Source organism: Ailuropoda melanoleuca, chromosome 2, assembly GCF_002007445.2.
Source record: "Ailuropoda melanoleuca isolate Jingjing chromosome 2, ASM200744v2, whole genome shotgun sequence".
NCBI classification, from domain to species: domain Eukaryota; kingdom Metazoa; phylum Chordata; class Mammalia; order Carnivora; family Ursidae; genus Ailuropoda; species Ailuropoda melanoleuca.
In genome coordinates, this window is record NC_048219.1 from 66,298,084 (window position 1) to 66,304,480 (window position 6,397).

The 6,397-nt window shown below is 39.4% G+C and overlaps 1 pseudogene; it reads right to left on the reverse strand.

The window, feature by feature from the left end:
* Nucleotides 1-2,024: 2,024 nt before the first annotated feature.
* LOC100466801 lies at nucleotides 2,025-2,549 on the reverse strand (annotated as a pseudogene).
* Nucleotides 2,550-6,397: the final 3,848 nt, after the last annotated feature.

A 6,397-nucleotide genomic window follows, 5' to 3' on the forward strand; every position in this document is an offset into this window, starting at 1 on the left:
ATGCCATATTTTATTTTGGAATATGTCATATGTTGCCCTGAAAACATGGACTCTAGACAGAATTTGTCCTGAATTGCTTAGTTTGTGCCCTACTTGAAAACAATTAACTCATTGCAAGCCAAGTGACACACAGACTGAGACTGGCTTATGCCAATTCTTGGTTTAGTAATTTACTATAGGTTATTAAAGCTATTTGGTGTTTTAATTTTACAAATTGCTTCAAGAGGATTTTATTAGGTAAGATACATGTGTAACACCATTTTACAAAGAAGGAAACCTGAGATAAACTGATAACTAAGATAGCATGTGGCGTAGCACACTGTAAAGGCCACGGATCTGGAATAGGATTTCTTGGGTTTGAACTCCAGATTCTTCAGTTATTTGTCATGTGATTTTGAACAAGTAACTTAGTTTTTTTGGTACTTCGTTGTTTTTGTTTTTTAATCTGCATAGTGGGCTTAATAATGGCACTTTTAGTTTAGCTCAGAGCCTGGTGCATAAATAGTATTATTTCTTTGGTGATATTTAATTTTCAAGATAAAACTGTCGAAACTGGTCTGCAATGAACTGAAACATAATTATACTTAATTGCCCAATCTCCCTGTCTCGGGGCCCTTTGTTGTCGGGTTCCTTTTATCAGAGAAAGCTGTCCTTTACCTCAGCATTATACTCAGACATTGGGGAACAAGAAGAAGTATATGTATAAAATGAAGCTGAAAAAGAAGTTGATGATTTAAATAAATGAGCATTGTTTCTTATAAAACCCAGGAAGGATAAAGAGCCCCACTCAGTTCATTAACCAGTTACTAAATGGTGTTTGTGTTATCCCCATGAATACTAAATGAATTCATTATGATATGTGCTATTACAGTGAATAGCAAATGAATTCATAACGATGGGCTTCATAAAAATATTCCTAATGGAGAAGTTATGCATTATCAAGCTGGTTTCTAGAGTAACTGAGGCTTACATTTGAATGGGGGAAGTAAATAATACCAGGCACAACATGGGTGAGTTGGAGTTATTCGAGTAGGTGCTACAGGACTGAAAACACCGTTCACATCTTGGTAATGTGTCCTTAGCCTCAGACGACTCTCAGTTTTTGGTTTCTGTCCTTTATTATCGATGGCTGATGTCTATTTCTGTCTTTGATTCAAAGAGATGGGTGCAGTCGTATGCATCTGGTCAACAGTAAACCTTTGGTCTGTGATGACACAGAGTAGGTGAGAAAGCTTGAAGGGTTTTCAACCTTTCCTGCGCAGAGGCTATCTGGAGGAACGGCTCCCACACTTGACCAATCCGCGGGTCAGTTGCTGTACATAAAATCCAGTGAACCCCCTCATCTGCCCACTTTTTCTCAGCAGAAGAGTAAAATAAATTTTAGAATTAATGACATGAATGGTGTACCCTTGAAGTAATATTTGAGTTTTATTGACCATCGTAAATAGATTATGAAGTCATGGCAGCAACAAAAGCACAGATGGTGTCTTATTATAAACCTGCAAACTACAAGCCATGAGCCTGAAGACCACTCAGAGGGCACTTGGGGGCCGTCAGTGGTCTAGAAATCACACTATGATAGCCTCTCATCTAAAGGTATAATTAATTTCTTAGGAAAAAAAATGACACAGCTTCTTGGTTCATAATAAAATTAAAATACTTCCAGGGCTTAATTTTCAAGAACCAGCAGTTTTATATGTCACCCTAATTTATTATTATATTTGAGCCTATGAGAGTAAAATTTAGCAAGAAGTATAAAAAGTAGAAGAAATAGAGAGCAGAACTTTACTAATGCAAGCAGTTTAACAATTCAATTAAGTAACATTTCTTGCAACCCACAGTGTGCAAAGCACTGAGGGAAATAAATAAGACACTGTGTTAGTCCTTAAGAAATTTTCAGTATAATCTGGATGTACATATTTTTTGGAAGGGAGATGAAATATTTTAATCTGATGGTAGCACATAATACTGTATAGGGAACACTCCCAGCTCCAAGAGTTCGCCTCCAGATTATAAGGGAGTTCTTAAAAATAACTGGATTTGCCAAAGCCTGGCCCCTGCCCATGGAAAGGAGAGATAGTGGAGTGCGCAGAGCTCTGAGGTCTGCTCCTCTGTAACTTATAGATCCAGTTCTGAGCAGAGCTCTCGTAATCTACCAGCTCCTCGGGTTGAAACCACAAGCCAATCTCCTTCTCTGCACTCTCATGGAATTGCTGCCATGGATAATGTTCCTGCTAATGTGGATGCAAAGGGCCCATGGATGGTCCCAGGCTTGGAGTCTACAGGACTGGTCTCCCCAAGGCTCCCTTGGCTTTTCTTCACTGCATTCAGCCCCTCCCAGACCATGGCAACCACAGGCCCTGATTGCATGTACTTCACCAGGCTGGCAAAGAATGTATGGTCCCTTAGGTCAATGTAGTGTTCCTTGAGAAGGTCTTCAAAAACCTGAATTACTTTCATAGCAATCAGGCAGAATCCCTTTTGCTCAAAACACTTGAGCTGGACCCCATCAGGCTTGATGGCAATAAGGTACATTCACTGTTGGCCATGGTCCTGGGGATAGGGAGCCCTCCACCTGTGCAGGCTACAACTCCATCTGGGGCCACCCTGTCGTGTACATATTTAACGTTGATACAAGGTAGACTAGGGTAAGACTTAGAACCAATATACACACGATGGAAAGTGAACGATAGCAAAATAACAGCAAATAATTCTATAGCACTTGATATGTGAACTTTTCTAAGAACTTCACATAAATTAACTCATTTAGTCCTCACAACAAACCTACATTGTAGGCACTACTGTTATCTCCAATTTAAATGTGAAGAAACTGAGCCACAGATGGTTAAGTAACTCGGAAATACCTAACTGACCAAGAACTTTTCTTGCTTTCCTTCTGTGACAGAGCATTGCTGCTGAGAAAAGCTGCCACCTGTAGGAAATGTCGAGGTTGTAGAAGAGGGTGGAGCCACAAGATTGAACATGGTTTCCTGATACCGCCAGAAAGATTGGACTTTCCAAAAAAAGAAGGCAGTGTCAAATGTGGAAAGATATAAAATAGGATGATTTATGGAAAGAGGCACAAAAAGATGTTTGATAATTAGAACATCAATGGTATAGTTTTTGAAGATTTATTTATTTATTTTAGAGAGAAAGAGAAAGCGTGAAAGAGCATGGGGAGAGGGATAGAGGGAATCTTCAAGCACACTCCCTGCTGAATGTGGAGCCCCATATGGAGCTAGATCCCACAACCCAGGAGACCGTGACCTGAGCCGGAACCAAGAGTGGAATGTTCAACCCATTGAGCCACCCACGAGCCCCTGGTATTTTTAAGTGAGTGGTCATAGAAGTAGTAATACATGGAAATGGTTTCCAAATTATACTTAAAGAAAAATAGGACACAAAAAAGTGAGGATAGTAAACCAAACCTGCTCTTCTGAGGTGTTTGGTGTTGATGGCCAGGAGAGTTGGGATGAAATTAGTTATAGGGTATTTTTTAAAAGAAGAGCATTACAAAATAAGCATGGAGTAGATTTAAGAATGACTGTGGGATGGAAAGAGTCAATGGAGACAGACCGAAGATGTTATCACCCTTGATAGTACACAGTTTGTACACTACTAGTAGCCTAGGAAATTGGCCAAAAATGGAGATTTTTTGTTAGGTACAGTGATTGAACACCATTTTGTGAGAAAACATATGGCTTGGTAGTGATCTCGCCTCTTTATTTTTTATTTAACTTTATTTATATTAATTAATTTTCATTTATTTAATTTTTTATATATCTTCCCACTCTTTATTGAAGATCCAGAGTCTGAAAGATAGCCAAAAATTTCATCAGGAAACATTCAAGTGATATTGAAATGGACCAAATGTTGAGAAATTTTAAAAACTCCTCTTGGCTTCTGTGGAGGGACTCCCTGGGTTCATGTCCTTCTCCGTCTTGGTGTTGAGCTAATTTCCTTCCCTCTTTGGATCACAATCACAAAGGAAGCAGACCCATCGGTTAATGAAGAGCTTGAGCTAATTGTTCAATGTTTGGCCCATTTCAATTTCATTTCAGTGTCTCCTGATGAAATTTTTGGCACTCTTTCAGGCTCTAGACCTTCAATATAGAAAGTATTAAAACACACACACACACACACACATTCACACACATTCACATACACACACACACCCTTCCAGTCAATGTAATTATAATACACAAAAGCTATAATTTTAAGCGATTTCCTTTATTACCTAAATATATAATATATATTGTGATTCAAGTGACTTTAAGTACCTTAACTTTATTAAAACAATGGCATTAGGGGCACCTGGGTGGCTCAGCATCTGCCTTCGGCTCAGGGCGTGATCCCAGAGTTCTGGGATCGAGCCCCATATCAGTCTTCTCCGCTAGGAGTCTGCTTCTTCCTCTCCCACTCCCCCTGCTTGTGTTCTCTCTTTCGCTGGCTGTCTCTCTCTGTCAAATAAATAAATAAAATCTTTAAAAAAATAAAAAATAAAAAAACAAAACAATGGCATTAATGCTTGTCTAACTTGTTATTGGCATGTTACACTTTCAAAAATGAGGGAACTTATCACATAGCACTATGTTAAATGAAGTAAATGTAACTAAACACGAGCTTTAACACACATTATCTCATTTAATCCTCACAGAAATCCCATGAAGCAGGTATCGTTATGCTGTTTTACAGCTGAAGAAGCATGTTAAGTGACATGCTTTCTTTCCTAAGGTCACACAGGGTGGAGAGGAAAAGCCTGGTCTTGAATGGATCCCAGGTAGCCGACTAGTGCCTCCCCCACTTATGTTGGTTTTGTTTGTACTTAAAATTGAATGTAGAAGGCAAATATAAACCTAAGCCCCACTGTGCTATTAAAAATCATGTTTTTTTTAGTGTAATGACTTCTAAAAACTGTTCACAGTCTTGTACTGAGGCTTAACACCTCAGCAGAAATAGCTCTCAGCACTTTGAAAGTGGAACCATTTTATAGCCTAAAAATGCCCTCAAATAAGGCTGCTCAGCAGCGACTCTACTGACGAGTTCCTGAGTGTAAAATACAAACAGTCTACATGGGAAGGAATAGTTTTGTGGGGGGAGAATGTTATTATTAGCAGCCTCGGAATCAACATGTTCTTCGCATGAAAAAACAATGTTCCTGAAGAAAAACAGCGATGTGGATTTATTGATACTGGTCCCATCTACCCTCCTGGAGGAAATTGATAATCAATTACTTTACTGTCCTCGATATCTTTTCCATTTCTACCATAACAACCATAATAACAGCACAAATGGATTCATGCAATCATTTATTCCTTCAAGAAACTCTTTGTAAGCAATTACTTGGTGCCAGGCCCTGAGATTAGCACTTTGGATGCGAGGATGAACAGAGTGCCGATCCAGTCCCTTCAGGCTCTAGCTATAGAGCAGATGTGTCTTAGGTATTCATGTGTATGAACACATGCATGCGGCGTCACACAGAGGAAATTCAAAATGCATCGCTCAAAAAATCACATTAATGACAACCTGACATCATGCTCCAAACTAAGAGTTGTCCCAGATGACTCCAATTCTAAACTTTCCCGGGGGAGAAGCAGCCTTATATGCCACTTTTCTACCCTCCCTCTTCCTTCCCCACCAGCTGGGACAATGTCTTGGACCAAGTAAGTGGCCAAAAATACTGATTCAATTACTTCTTGATTGGCTTTTGGTGATCTTTATTTTTCAAGGTATATACTTAGCATTTTTCTCCATGGCAATAATGATTTTTAATGATTGGTTGGAGGGGCACCTGGGTGGTTCAGTTGGTTAATCATTTGCCTTTGGCTCAGGTCATGATCTTGGGGTCCTGGGATCAAGCCCCAGCTCAGGCTCTCTGCTCAGCAGGGAGTCTGATTCTCCCTCCGCCTCCCCCCCCCACTTGTGCTCGCTCTCTATCTCTCAAATTAAAAAAAAATCTTTAAAAAAGTGATCAGTTAAATTTTTTCTTTCACCAAATACTGATGAGTGCTCCTAGATGTCTTAGGTATTTTATGGATAGTTGTCATTGAGTTCAATTTACATCTAAACAAAGTCTTGTAGATGACTAAAGATGACTTGGTATGATGTCAAAATTATTTCCTAAGGTCAATAAATCAGGCAGTGTCAACAGAATGCCAGCACCATTAGATGATCCAACTTTTAGTTTTTATTTATTTGTTTTTCAATTTATTATTTTTTTTAAGGAGGCTCCACACCCAGCATGGAGCCAAACTCAGGGCTTGAACTCACAACCCTGAGTTCAAGACCTGAGCTGAGATCAGGTGTCAGATGCTCAACTGACTGAGCTACCCAGGTGTCCCAAGTGATCTAACTTTTAAATCCACATGGATGCTTTATGTTTGCCCATCCAGAGAAG